Here is a 15,140-nt window from a genome sequence, read left to right as displayed (position 1 = left end):
TGTGGGAGCTTGATGTACACAAATTGGCTGCTGCGTTTCCTACATGACATTAGTGACTGCACTTCAGAAAGTATTTCTGGCCATAAGCGCTTTGTGATGTCCTTAGATTGTGAAAGGCGCTATATAAATGCAAGTCATTTTTCTTTCTCCCATTCTCAGTTGTGTCAAAATGGGAGATGCCAAGCAAAAGCAAGCATGTTTTGAACCTGGTACAAGGGGAAATTGAGGGAGATTTACCTGTGCCATTCACCTTCTCGTAGCTGGTTATACTGTGGTGTAAGTAGACGTCTTCTTGTGCATTAAATGGGGAGACTTTGTAAGAGGTGAAGTGAGGCGGGGGGGGGGGGGACGTCATTGAGAATGGACACAACTAAAATACAAGATGCTTATTCAGTTATTTTTCCTCACAGGCTGAGCTGCCTGCTTCCACCTTAATAACAATTTCAATGCCTTCAATCACAGCATGATAAAATGAGATATCACAAAATTTCAAATTAAATTCACTTTGAAAATATATTTAGACTAACTTGGGGAAATAGTGTCACAGTATTATGTCTATGGCATTTCATTTGGATTAGAATCTAAAACTCACTAAAGCAATGAAAATCTCTTCTGAAAAGGTTTTAAGTGAATTGAGTTACAGGAGTCTCAATCCAATTCTTTGTAGATATCAGTGGAAAGAAAAATAGAATAGATCCTAGAACAGGTGAACCATCTGCTCCTCCAGATTACCACCCATGCAGTAAAGATGAATATTTAGCCCAATGTTCTCCTGGTGTCCTTGCCAATATTTATGCCCCAGTCAGCACGACCAAGAACATATTGGCCTGTAATTTGTCGTCAGCGGCGAAACAAAGGCCACTAGCCCCGAAATTAGCTTCCCACAAAAATCTCCCGATCTCTGTGGCAAGAAGTTTGGATTTTCCGACCTGCAGTTGAAATCAGTGTAGTTTAGTGGGAATCCCATAGTGCGAGCTGCTGTGAGGTAAACAAGCTATCTAAGCAGACAATTAGATTGCAGAATTCTCACAGACAGGAAACCAGGAAATAGAAAGCACTAGTAATTCATCACTAACATTTTTTACAGAAAGCAAAATAAAGATTGGGACATACAAAATGAATTCAGGTAGAAGCTGAAATATCATGAACATACATTCAAAAATTATATTTTTTATTCATTTTAAAATGTAACAACTTTTACCTTAGTAGAGAAATGTAACCTTCTTCCAATATGAGATTATTTGTTCAGGGTCAGAACAATTATTTATCAGTAGTTATTTCTCAGATCGTCATGAAACAGCCAATTACATCTCATTTGAATGGGTCTAACATTTGATGGGATTTCTAACAGCGATACTTTTTCAGAAAAGGGGAAGTTTTTGTTAGATCAGTGATTTCACTGATTTCCAGTTCTTTGGGGGGAGGGGGGGGGGGCTGCATAGCATAACCTGTGAAGCAGCAGTGAATGACAGACCGCAGTTTCAGGATTTCCATGTTAGGCTGCGCATGCGCTAAATCCTGACGTTGTGGTCTGCTTCAAAGGTGAAATGATGCAAATGCTGCCAGTTTGTCGTCATCAGGACTGCAAATTCTGGGCCATTGACTGGTTGTTGATCTCATTGCTGTTTGTGGGACTTTGCAGTGCATCAAATGGCTGCATCAATAATGACAACACTTTAAAATAAGTTGTTAGCAGTGAAGTGCTTTGAAATATCCTCAGGATGTGAAAGACACGATATAAATGCAAGTTCTTCTTCATGAAATTCAAAACATAAACTCGTCCATTATACAACAATAAATTAAATCTCAGTTAAATAAACTATTAGATTGACAACATGTTTTTTTTTAGATTGGAGTTGGGTACATTTGTGATGCAAAATTGAAGGGGTGAATTTCTGTGAGGGTCTTCCTGCTCACCCATCGTAACTTCAGTGTAAACCCTGGAAAAATGAAGTACATACAAAATTGCAGTAGAGTATTGGAAGAGGCACTGTGGAAATTCACCCTAAGGAGTTTTCCCTATATGTAACCACGCTGTACCGAATCTGAGAGTCTGTCTTTCATTTTTATACTGGAGATTTAAAAATGAAACTGTTAGTTTAAACTTAAACTTTGCTGAGAACAAGCATGTTGACAATTGCCATTGTCCATTTGGCAATCATGACTGAAAACATAAACAGTTTAAATATTATGTTTGGGCTGAGCTAAGTTTGTGTAGTTTTAATTTCATGTCATTAAAAGTTAAGTGCAGGTTATGGGCATGATTTGCTTCTAGAAATATACTTCATGGGATCAGCTTGAACATATGAAGCTTAGAAGTGATTTAGGTAAATTCACTGCCGAGGACTGTGAGCACTCTGGAACATTTTGCATGTTTCCACGTCAGGATAATTAAGAACGGGCTCTTCTGATGCCCAGGTGGGTAAAGGCACCAACCAGTGTGGAACTAAGCATACAAACCAGAAGGGCCCAGCTTCAATTCCTGGTTTGTACTGATTTGTTGATCTCATTCAAATCAGTTGCTGCATTGGTACAATACCAGTGTCCCAGGTATGGGAGGAGAAGTGAAAAATCAGCCATGGTTCCTGGTGGCTATCCAGTGCTCCCTGCTGCTTATAGATTCGTGTGGATGCTGGGTGAGAACAGGATTGCAAGTGGTGTGACAACCCTCGAGTCAAATAGCCTTCTGACATTGGCCCCGCTATTAGCTGGGGCGAGAAGGGAAGGAGGTCAGCTTGATGGACTGAGAGGAAGTACTCCTGCTTCTCCCAGCCCACAAGCAGTGCTGTAAAGACGCTTACCTTTTCCATGCAACAGTCCTCACCTCTCTTTAGCTGTCATGTTTTCCGAGGCCCAGGAAATCCAGAAGGCCAAGGTTAAACCCAGAAGACAGGTAATGAGGCACAGGGCCTCATTATATTTAACTGGCCAACCTGCCTCTTGGGAGTGGGTTGTTAGCCTGCTCCACGTCCCACCTTCATTAAAACTGGAAGTGGGCAGGATGGGGTCGGGATTGAGATTTTTAACATTTTAACATCCCACCCAACCCACTCGATTTTGGAGGTTAAAATGAATCTCTCACTGTCCAGATTCACATAAAAAGAGCATGCACTTGGATAACGTTTCTGTAATGTCCTTACACACCACTATAAATTCACACGAGGCACATTCTGAAGACAAGGTCACTTTGTGACCCGAACCTTTATTCACAGGACTAAGAAGTGATGACCCTGCGTGGGACCTCCCTTTATATACCTGGAAGACCAGATGAGGAGTGTCTCCCACAAGTTCACACCCTGTGGTCAAGGTGTGCATTTCTTAGGTGTATCCAGTTTGCAGTTATATGAAGGTTATATACATGACATCACCTCCCCCCCAACGTTTTATGGGGTCAAAGATTAAGTCTTTCAGGTGGTCGATGCTCTCTCGTGGAGCGCCGCAGTTGGGGCTCTGGTTGTTGAGCCTTGGCATGCGTCTCTGTCACCTGTGGTGATTCTGGCTTGTCCGGGCTGGCCGCAGAGACTGTGCATGCTGCTGAATGTTCTTGTTGCTCATTCACTGGCGGTGGCGTGGGCAACATCTCATGATCTTCCTCCGGTTCCTCAGTGTCTATGGTGAACCTTTTTTTTACTTGGTCCAGATGCTTGCGGCATATCTCTCCATTGTTAAGTCTGACCACTATGACCCTATTCCCCTCAAGCCACTTGGGCCCCAAAGCGGGATTAAGAACAAATACAGGGTCATCGATTTCTATACATTTCCCCTTTGAGTTACGGTCATGGCACTCATTTTGGGACTGGCGCTTGCCCTCAACAATGTCTGACAGGACTGGATGAATGAGGGACAGCCGAGTTTTAAGCGTACGTTTCATGCGTAGTTCCACGGGCGGGACTCCCGTGAGCGAATGCGGTTGAGACCTATAGGCCAGCAGGAGGCGCGATAGGCAACATTGAAGGGAGGGTCCTTGAATCAGGAGCATGCCCTGTTTTGGACCGCACGTTCCACCTAGCCATTGGAAGCCGGCTTGATGGGTGTCGTCCTGACATGTTTGATGCCATTACCCGACATGAACTCCCGAAATTTATAACTAGTGAAACACGGGCTGTTGTCGCTAACCAGGATGTCTGGCAAGCCGTGGGTAGCGAAGACCGCACGCAGACTCTCCACAGTGGTGGATGTCGTGCACGAATTCAATACGATGCACTCGATCCATTTTGAGTACGCATCAACAACAATGAGGAACATTTTTCCCATGAACGGGCCCGCGTAGCCAGGGCCATGGGCTGAGTGGGGCCTCCCTGGGGGCATTCCCTAGCTGGGCACACGTCGTGCACCTGCGAACACAGTGTTCCAGGTCTGCGTCAATTCCCGGCCACCATACATGTGACCGGCCAATGGCCTTCATTAGCACGATGCCTGGGTGCTCGCTGTGGAGTTCCCTGGTGAATGCTTCCCTGCCCCTCTGCGGCATGACTACCCGGCTGACCCAGTAGGCAGTCGGCTTGGATGGAGAGCTCATCCATCCGTCTGTGAAACAGTCTGGCCTCCTCGGGGCATGCACCGTGTGCGGGAGCCCAATCCCCAGTCAGAACACATTTCTTAATCAAGGATAGGAGGGGATCTCTGTTGGTCCAGATTTTGATCTGGTGGCTTGTGATGGGGGAGCCTACACTGTCAAAGGCATCAACGGCCATGACCATCTAAGCGCTTTGCTCCGCTGCCCCCTCAGTGGTGGCCAGGGGAAGCCTGCTGAGCGCGTCAGTGCAATTTTCGGTGCCTGGCCGATGCCGTATGGTGTAGTCATACGCAGCCAGCGTGAGAGCCCATCGCTGTATGCGAGCTGACGCATTGGCATTGACAGCTTTTCTGTCTGACAACAGGATGTTAACAGCTTGTGGTCCATTTCTAACTCAAACCTTCTGCCAAAAAAGTACTGGTGCATCTTTTTCACCCCATAGACACATGCGAGTGCTTCCTTTTCAACCATCCCATATCCCCGTTCTGCTTGGGAGAGCGAGCTGGAGGCATAAGCCACAGGTTGGAGTTGGCCCTCATCATTTCTCTGCTGCAACATGCACCCAACCCCATAGGATGATGCATCACATGTCAAAACCAATTTCTTACAGAGGTTGTACAGGCTCAACCAGTTTATTAGAACAAAGCAGGTTCCGTGCCCGATTGAAAGCCCGTTCCTGACAATCCCCCCAAAACCAATCGCAACCCTTAGGCAGGAGCATGTGTAGCGGCTCCAACAATGTGCTTAAGTTCGGCAGAAAGTTCCCGAAATAGTTCAAGAGTCCCAGAAATGAACGCAACTCCGATGCGCCAGGTGCGCGACGGATCACCTCCGTTTTGGATTTGGTAGGCCGGATCCCGTCTGCGGCAGCCCTCCTGCCCAAAAACTCAACCTCTGCAGCCAAAAGCACACACTTGGACTTCTTTAGTCACAGGCTTACCCGGTCCAGTCGGCATAGCACCTCCTCCAGGTTGTGGAGGTGTTCCTCGGTGTCTCGGCCCATGATAAGGATGTCGTCCTGAAATACGATTGTTCCAGGGATGGATTTGAGCAGGCTTTCCATGTTCCTTTGAAAGATAGCGGCCGCTGATCGAATGCCAAATGGACATCTGTTATAGACAAACAGCCCCTTGTACGTGGTGATGGTGGTCAGTAACTTGGATTCTTTGGCCAGTTTCTGGGTCATGTAGGCTGAAGTGAGGTCCAATTTGGTGAACCGCTTGCCGCCTGCCAGCATGGCAAAAAGATCCTCCGCTCTCGGAAGCGGGTATTGGTCTTGTAGTGACACTCGGTTGATAGTGGCCTTGTAGTCGCCACAGATCCTGACCGAGCCATCCGTTTTTAGGACAGGGACGATGGGGTGTGCCCAGTTGCTGAATTCAACGGGCGAAGTTATGCCTTCTCTGAGCAACCTGTCCAACTCACTCTCAATTTTCTTCCGCATCACATACGGCACAGCTCTGGCTTTGTGGTGCACTGGTCTGGCGTCCAGGGTGATGCGTATCACTACTTTGGTACCCTTGAAAGTCCCGACATCAGGTTGAAATAGTGACTGAAATTTTTGTAGGACCTGTGAGCATGAACTTCGCTCCACAGATGAAATGGCATTTCCAGTTATCTCGGCTAACCAGCTCCTCCCCAAAAGCGCGGGACCATTTCCCGGGACAATCCAGAGTGACAGCCGGTTCTCTGATCCATTATGTGTGACCACCAACATTGCACTGCCTAGCACTGGGACGATCTCTTTGATCTACGTCCGTAATTGCATGTCAGTGCGTTCTAGTTTGGGTCTGCTAGCTCTGAGTGGCCATAGTTTCTCGAATTGTTGGACACTCATAAGTGACTGGCTTGCCCCTGTGTCCAGCTCCATGCATACCTGGATGCCTTTTAATAGGACTTTCATCATCATAGGTGGCGTTTTGGTATATGAGCTGTGGATGTTTGCCACATGAATCCGCTGAACTTCAGCGTCCATTGCTTTGTCCCAAGCATCAACCTGCCTTGCAGACCCCTCTTCTGCTTCATCTGCCTTGTAAATTAGCCTCGCCGCAGGCTTCCTGCACACTCTGGCTAAATGTCCACTGAAGTTAAAATTTCTACAGAGAAATTGTTGAAACCTACAGGTTTTTGCAGCGTGTCTGCCCCCGCACCTCCAGCATGAGCTGAGATTGTTGTGAACAAAAGGGCTGTTACCAGGCATTCCTCTCTGATTGTCTCTTTGATTACTCTTGAGCACTCTGTTAGTGGGTGTCAATGGCCCCATCCCGGGATGCATTGTCCACCGTGATGGCGTATATGTCCGTTCAACCTGCCATTGTCTCTATTGAGGACCCACTCTAGAGTCTGTAGCTGCCTGGGTGGTGTTGAATTGACCTTGCCTGCCTGCGGGGTTCTGAGTCGCGTTTACCATGTTAACTCCCTGCTCCATCGCCACGCTGGGCACAGAGTTGCGCACGTATATTATCTTGGTTTCCTCCTCCCCCGCCATGAAGGTCTGAGCTATCAACGCCGCCGTTTCCAAGGTCAAGTCCTTGGTCTCAATTAGCTTTCTGAAAATCCCGGCATGACCAATGCTCTCAATAAAGAAATCCCTTAACATCTCCCCCCTGCAGGCATCTGTGAACTTACAGAGGCTGGCCAAGCGCCGAAGGTCCGCAACGAAGTCCGGTATGCTCTGTTCTTCCCGACGTTGGTGTGTATAGAATCGGTGTCGGGCCATGTGTATACTGCTCGCTGGTTTGAGGTGCTCACTGATCAGTTTGCTGAGCTCTTCAAAGGTTTTGTCCACCGGCTTTTCGGGTGCGAGCTGGTCTTTCATCAGCGCGTACGTCTTAGGTCCACAGCTGGTCAGTAGATGCGCCCTTCACTTGTCAGCCGCTGCATCTCCCAGCCAGTCCTTCGTGACAAAGCTCTGCTGGAGCCTCTCAACGAAATCGTCCCAGTCCTCACCACCACAGTACCGTTCCTCTGTGCTACCGGTGGCCATTCTCGTGAGTCGTTGATTCCCGTTTCTCGTCGCCAAATGTAATGTCCTTACACACTACTATAAATTCACACGAGGCACATTCTGCAGACAAGGTCACTCCGTGACCCGAACCTTTATTCACAGGAACAAGAAGTGACGACCCTGCATGGGACCTCCCTTTATATACCTGGATGACCAGATGAGGAGTGTCTCCCACAAGTTCACCCCCTGTGGTCAAGGTGTGCATTTCTTAGGTGTATACAGTATGCAGTGTTGTTACATGAAGGTTACAGTTACATGAAGGTTAAATACATGACAGTTTCCGAGGCTGGTTGTTGTGGAAAAGTACTTGAGTAAGAGTCAGTACCTTCAGGAAAGGAGGGGAGAAAGCTGGAAATTACTGAAAAGAACATTGAGAACTAGAAACTTGAGCAGTCACTAAAACCAATGGTACATTTCCTCAACTATGCTATTCCCATAGGAACACTTAATACTAAATTTCTCTGTGTGGTCTTAATGGATTAACACCCACATTAATAAAAGTGCAGAGGAATTTATTATGAGCAGATTAAGTGCCAATGTAATCCTAAATGTTGCATTTAATATTTAACATCCTTAAGGGACCAGTGCTAGTCACAGGATACTCTTTCCATTAATTTAAATATGGAGAAGTCAGGTATTTTTAAAAAGCTGCACGGATTAGTGATTCAAGTTGCTAATATTTTAAAGCATCAATATGTGGAGTAAAGGTTTAAGTTTGAAAGTCTTTGTGAATGATTTTCAGCAGCATGATCACATGCTAACAATCCTCCGAGGTGGCCAAGCTGGGTTCTTGAGCTGAAATGTCGGTTTACCCCGTGTTTAGCGCAAGACGCCATCTTGTTAAAGGAGTTGAGGGCAGCGCTCGGAACGGCCACCCAGAGGATTGTTAAACAGTTGCTTCGCACTTAAAATACCTGCTTGTGCTTATTGAAGAGCTGCACGGCATTTTGGTAGGTAACACTTCAAATAACATCCTTCCCTAACAGTGACCAGCTGTTTGGGAGTAACCATGATATTGATGTCAATTTCAAGCGCTACTTAAAGGAATACCCATCATTTCATGGTCATCGCTGCTGCAGCTGCGAAGAGGACATTCGATACAATTCAGGAGACATTTTGTGACACTTTGTCAAGACATCACCAATACTCAAGCAACATTTATTCTGGAAATTCTCTGAGGACTTCACCTAAAGAGACTAAGTGCTGTGTTACTCTACCTATTGTACATCTTATGGGAGTCACCAGTAGAAAAGGAGTGCTTGGTCATGGGCATCTTCCTCTGGGCCCCCCTTAGTCTAGATGAGGAATGGGAGGTGTACATGTGGACAGGCAGAGCAGCACGAGCTGCTGCAGGAGAGTAGGACAGGAGGGCGGGTACAGGACATCCCTCCTCCTCTGGACCTCCTCCACCAGGACCTCCAGTGTCACATCCGAAAACCTGTACGCCCTCTCACTTGGATCCTGAGCCACCCTGCAACATGCCGCTGTATGTCAGCTAGAGCACTCCACAAATTCAGTGGAAGTAGGTGCCCACATATAGATACCACAAAAATTGCATCTAATCAGCACTTGAGTGCTAAACCTGCAGGTTTCTTGTTTAGCACCTCCAGGCAAATTCAAGTTATGTTAATTGGAACCAAAATTGTATGCCAAATCCAGACTTTCAAACAGGCAAGTCTTATTATCACTGCACCCATTTAGTACCTACTTTCATCCTTTGGCCAAAATAACCTCCTTTGTGTCTGGGTTACAGATGTGATTCATGGTAAAAGAAGCTGGATTCATGGCAGGGTTATGCTGTCTAGGAATCTGGCTGTGGGGCATTACCTTAAATCTGCATCTGTCTAAGCAACAACATTTCCAAAGATTGTCTACCCATTTGTTTGCATCAGTGCACTTCTAACTACATATATAAATATATATAGTTTTTACATATATACATTTACAAACAATAACACGATGAGAGAGAATATGTCCAGCTTTATTTGTAGTTTTTGAAAAATTGAAATTTTGCAGTTTAATCAAAAAAAAATACTATCAATGGCTATTCATAGGTTATTATGAAATTTAAAGTCAGCCGTATAGCTTATGGAGCATTACAATGCTTAAAATTCGGTTGTGTTTATATATGCTGTTGTTAAGATACGCACTACAGAAAAGAACAGTTGTGATATCAGGTTTCATTTTTATGGTCACCTCTATTTAACCCTTTGAAAGGAATTTCCTGTGTTGGGGGATAGGCTCTTTATTCACCTCAGTTTTGGAGCCATGAAAGATTTCTATTTTAAAACATTTGTTGCTAAGCTTCTATGTTAAATTAGACACTGAAAAAGCTGTTTGATAATAATAATGAACAGGCAGATAAGGTCAAATGACATTTAGATTTGGGTTGAAAATGCTGTGAAGAAGATGGTAGGGTGTAATGCAATTCTTATGGATAGGAATATTGGCCCAGATTTTGCATTGAGAATAATAGTGAGACTCTCAGCGCTCACCGTTATTATGGAGCAATTCGGACAGCAAGTTCCGCAGCTGCACATGCACAATTAAAGGCGGAAATTAGGAAGTTGCTGTCTGATTTACCATGAGCCCCCACAAGCTTTACTACACCGGTACCCCGCCCAGAGACTTGGCATTAAAATACATGAAGGATGTGAAGTTGCTGTACTTACCCACTAGTTTCCCGGTAAACACACCAGAAAAAGTTAGGGTTTGTGCATTCAGGTGTAAATGAATATTTAATGGACTCATAAATATTAATTATTGCCAAACAATCTCACTGGTACTGAAAATTTACTTTTACAAGTGTGGAGACTCATTCCTTCAGAATTGAATTATTGTTGGAGATTTGAAAAAAAAATTACAATAATTTTTTAAAAACTTTTTCTATCTGTCCATTATATCGCTCTCTTAATACCATCTTTCTGTCCCTCTCTTAAATTCACTTTCTTTATATGATATTACACTGAATTAAATATTCTAATTTATTATGATGTGATGGTCAATGATAGAGGATAGGTAAGGAGCTTGGGACTGTTGGTGAATGGGGAGATGTGGTTGAGGCTACTGGTATCGCTTATTAATTATTTAATCACATAGAGCCCTGGCAGAAAGTGGCTGTCTACATTGCAGCCTCCCTTCCTCTTCCAGTTCCTTTACTTCATTTTTTTCTATTCATGGGATGTGGGTGTTGCTGGTAAGGCCAGCATTTATTGACCATCCCTTATTGCCCTTGAGAAGGTGGTGGTGAGCCGCCTTTTTGAACCGCTGCAGTCCGTGTAGTGAAGCTATTCTCATAGTGCTGTTACAGAGGGAGTTCCAGGATTTTGGCCCAGCGATGATTAAGGAACGGCGACATATTTCCAAGTCAGGATGGTGTGTGACTTGGAGGGGTACTAGGAGGGGAACTTGCAGGTGATGGTTTTCCCTTGTTCTTCTAGGTGGTAGAGGTCACGGGTTTGGAAGGTGTTGTTGAAGAAGCCTTGGTGAGTTGCTGCAGTGCATCTTGTAGATGGTACACACTGCAACCATGGTGTGTCAGTGGTGGAGGGAGTGAATGTCCAAGGTGGTGGATGGGGTGCCAATCAAGTGGGCTGCTTTGTCCTGGATGGTGTAGAGCTTCTTGAGTTTTGTTGGATCTGCACTCATCCAGGCAAGTATTCCATCACACAACTGACTTGTAAATGGTGGAAAGGCTTTGGGGAGACACTTGCTGCAGAATATCCAGTGTCTGACCTGCATTTATAGCCACAGTTTTATTTGTTGGTCCAGTTACATTTCTGGTCAATTGTAACCCCCAGGATCTGATGGTGGAGAATTTGGTGCTGGTAATGCTGTGTTGTCAAGGGGTGATGTTCAGACTCTCTCTTGTTGGAGATAGCCAATGCCTGGCACATGTGTGGCACGAATGTTACTTGTCACTTATCAACCCAAGCCTAAATGTTATCCATGTCTTGTTGCATGCAGGCACGGATTACTGCATTATCTGAGGAGTTGCGAATGGAACTGAACACTGAGCAATCATCAACAAACATCCCCACTTCCGTCCTTAAGATGGAGGGATGGTCATTGATGAAGCAGCTGAAGATGATTCATATTCCAACGCACTCCTGGCTGGCCTCCCATGTTCTACCCTACGTAGACTTGAGATCATCCAAAACTTGGCTGCCCATGTCCTAACTCGCACCAAGTTTCGTTCATCCATCACCCATGTACTCGCTGACCTACATTGGCTTCCAGTTAAGCAATGCCTCGATTTCAAAATTCTCATCCTTGTTTTCAAATCCCTCCATGGCATCACCCTTCCTATCTCCGTAATCTCCTCCAGCCTACAGCCCTCTGAAATATCTTTGCTCCTCTAAATCTACCCTCCTGAGCATCGCTGATTATAATAGCTCAACCATTGGTGACCATGCCATCAGTTTCCTAGGCCCTAAGCTCTGGAATTCCCATCTCCAAACCTCTCGCCTCTGTATCTCTCTTTCGTCTTAGCTCTGTTTATAGTACGCTGTTTCTGCAGTTCTGCATGCATGTAGTCCTCTGTTGTAGCTTCATCAGGTTGGCACTTCATTATTAGGTATGCCTGGTGCTGCTCCTGGCATGCTCTTCTACACTCCTCATTGAACCAGGGTTGGTTTACTGGCTTTAGGGTAATGTTAGAGTGATGGATATGCTGGTTCTTGATTGTGGTGGAACACAATTTTGCTACAGCAGCTGGTGGCCAGCAGCAACAGCTGGATGCCCAGTTTTGAGCTGCTAGATCTGTTCCAAATCTATCCCATTTAGCACGGTGGTAGTGCCACACAACACAATGGTGTGTGTCCTCAGTATGCAGACAGGACTTTGTCTCCACAAGGACTGTGCGGTGGTCACTGCTACCAATACTGTCATGGACAGATGCATCTACGACAGGCAGATTGATGAGGAGGAGGCCAAGTCGGATTTTCCCTCATGTTGGTTCTCTCACCACCTGCCACAGGCCCAGTCAGCCAGCTTGGTCTGTAGTGGATTTATCCAAGCACTCTTGGAGATAGACATTGAAGTCCCACACCCAGAGTACTTTCTGTGCCCTTGCAATCCTCAGTGCTTCTTCCAAGTAGTTTTCAATATGGAGGAGTATGATTCCTCAGCTGACAGAGGGCAGCAGGTGGAAATCAGCTGGCGGTTTCCTTGCCCGTGCTTGACTTGAAGCCATGAAACTTCATGGGGTCCAGAGTCAATGTTGAGAACTCCCAGGGCCACTCTCTCCAGACTGTATACCACAGTGCCACCACCTCTGGTGTGTCTGTCCTGCCGGTCAGACAGGAAATACCCAGGGATAGTGATGGAGGTGTCTGAGACTTTGGCTGAAAGGTATGATTCCGTGACTATGACTATATCAGGCTGTGACCAGTCTGTGCGACAGCTCTCCCGAGGACTTTGCAGGGTTTACTGGGCTGAATGTGCCTTTATCATGACCAGTGCCTAGGTCAATGCTGGGTGGTCGGTCCAGATTTACTCTTAGTATACTTCTTTGTAGCAGTTTGGTACAACTGAGTAACTTGCTCGGCCATGTCAGAGGGCAGTTAAGAATCAAGCACATTGCTGTAGGTCTGGAGTCAGACCACGTAAGCACAGCAGAATTTCTTCCCTAAAAGTCATTAGTGGACCAGATGGGTTTTTACAACAATCCGGAAGCTTCATGGTCCATTACAGATACTAGCATTTTATTCCAGATTTATTTAATTAACTGAATTTAAATTCCCCAGCTGGCGTGGTGGGATTTGAACTCATGTCTGCAGATCATTAGTCCAGGCCTTTGAATTAATAGACCAGGAACATACCTACTATGCCACTGCACACATATTGCATGTCCTCACCCTCCTCCTCCTCCTGTTCTTTGTGCTCCTGCTCCTCAGCTTCTTGCCTGATAGGTGGTGTCAAGAGCTTTGCCCTCATGATGGCCAGGTTGTGTGGCATGTAACATACTACCGCAACTCTTGATACCTGTTCAGCTAAGCACTGCAGGGCTTCTCCAGAGTGGTCCAGGCTATGGAAGTGTTACTTAAGGATATTGGTGATGTGCTCTATAATGTTCCATGTGGCAGCATGGCTCACATTATATGCCTGCTGCGCACATATGCATGGGTTGCAGACCCGAGTCACGAGCCATGTCATGAGTGGATAACTCTTGTCGTTCAGTAGTCAGCCAGTGACTTGTCATGGTGGTTCAAATACAGGTGGAACAGAGGACTGCCGCAGAATGAAGGAATTGTGACTACTGCCAGGATAATGGCTTTCACCTGCATGATGCACTGCCTGTCGTCACACATCAACTGCACATTGCGGGAGTGGAACCCCTTGTGGTTTGTGGTGTCCCTGCACCTTACTACAAACTCACATGAGGCATGTACTGCAGACACAGTCACTTTATTTCCCAGGACCAAGGGGTGCTGACCCTGGGTGGGACCTCCCCTCTTATACCTGGAAACCCAGGTGAGGAGTGTCTCCCACAAGTTCACCCCTGTGGTCAGGGTGTGCCTTTCTAGGGTATAAGTACAGTGTACAGGAGTTGCATGAAGGTTACAGTTACATGAGGGTTACCGTTGCATGATGGTTACATACATGACATCACCTCCCCCTTATGTCTTTTTGTGTCAAAGGTTAAGTCTTTCAGGTGGTCGACGCTCTCTCGTGGAACGCCACAGCTGTGGCTCTGGTGGCTGAGTCTTGGCATGTGTCTCTGTCACCTGAGGTGATTCTGGCCTGTCCGGGCTGGCCGCAGGGACTGTGCATGCTGTGGACTGTCCTTGGTGCTCGTCCACTGGCAGTGGTGTGGGTGACATCTCATGCTCTTCTTCAGGTTCCTCCATGTCTATGCTGAACCTTTTCTTTACTTGGTCCAAGTGTTTGCGGCATATCTGCCCATTGTTTAGTCTGACCACTATGACCCTATTCTCTTTGCCAATTACTGTGCCCTCAAGCCACTTGGGTCCCAAAGTATGGTTAAGAACAAATACCGGGTCATCCATTTCTATACACCTCCCCCTTGCGTTTCGATCATGGAACTCGGTTTGGGACTGGTGCTTGCCCTCAACAATGTCTGCCAGGCTGGGTGAATGAGGGACAGCCGCGTTTTCAGCATGCGTTTCATGAGGAGTTCCACTGGTGGGACTCCCATGAGCGAGTGCGGGCGGGACCTGTAGGCCAGCAGGAGGCATGATAGGCGGTACTGAAGGGAGGGTCCTTGGATGCGTAGCATGCCCTGTTTTATGACTTGGACCACACATTCCACCTGGCCATTGGAAGCCGTCTTGACCGACGCTGTCCGGACGTGTTTGATACCATTGCCCGACATAAACTCCTGGAATTCAAGGCTGGTGAAACATGGGCTATTGTCACTGACCAGGATGTCTGGCAAGCCGTGGGTTGCGAAAACTGTACGCAGACTCTCCACGGTGATGGATGTTGTGCACGAGTTTAATATGATGCACTCGATCCATTTCAAGTATGCATCGACAACGATCAGGAACATTTTCCCCATGAACGGGCCCGCATAGTCTACGTGAATACATGGCCATGGCCTGGTGGGCTAGGGCCACGGGCTGAGTGGGGCTTCCCTGGGGGCATTGCCCAGCT

This window comes from Pristiophorus japonicus, chromosome 2, assembly GCF_044704955.1.
Source record: "Pristiophorus japonicus isolate sPriJap1 chromosome 2, sPriJap1.hap1, whole genome shotgun sequence".
In the NCBI taxonomy this organism is placed as follows: Eukaryota; Metazoa; Chordata; class Chondrichthyes; family Pristiophoridae; genus Pristiophorus; species Pristiophorus japonicus.
Note: the sequence above shows the minus strand (reverse complement) of the source record.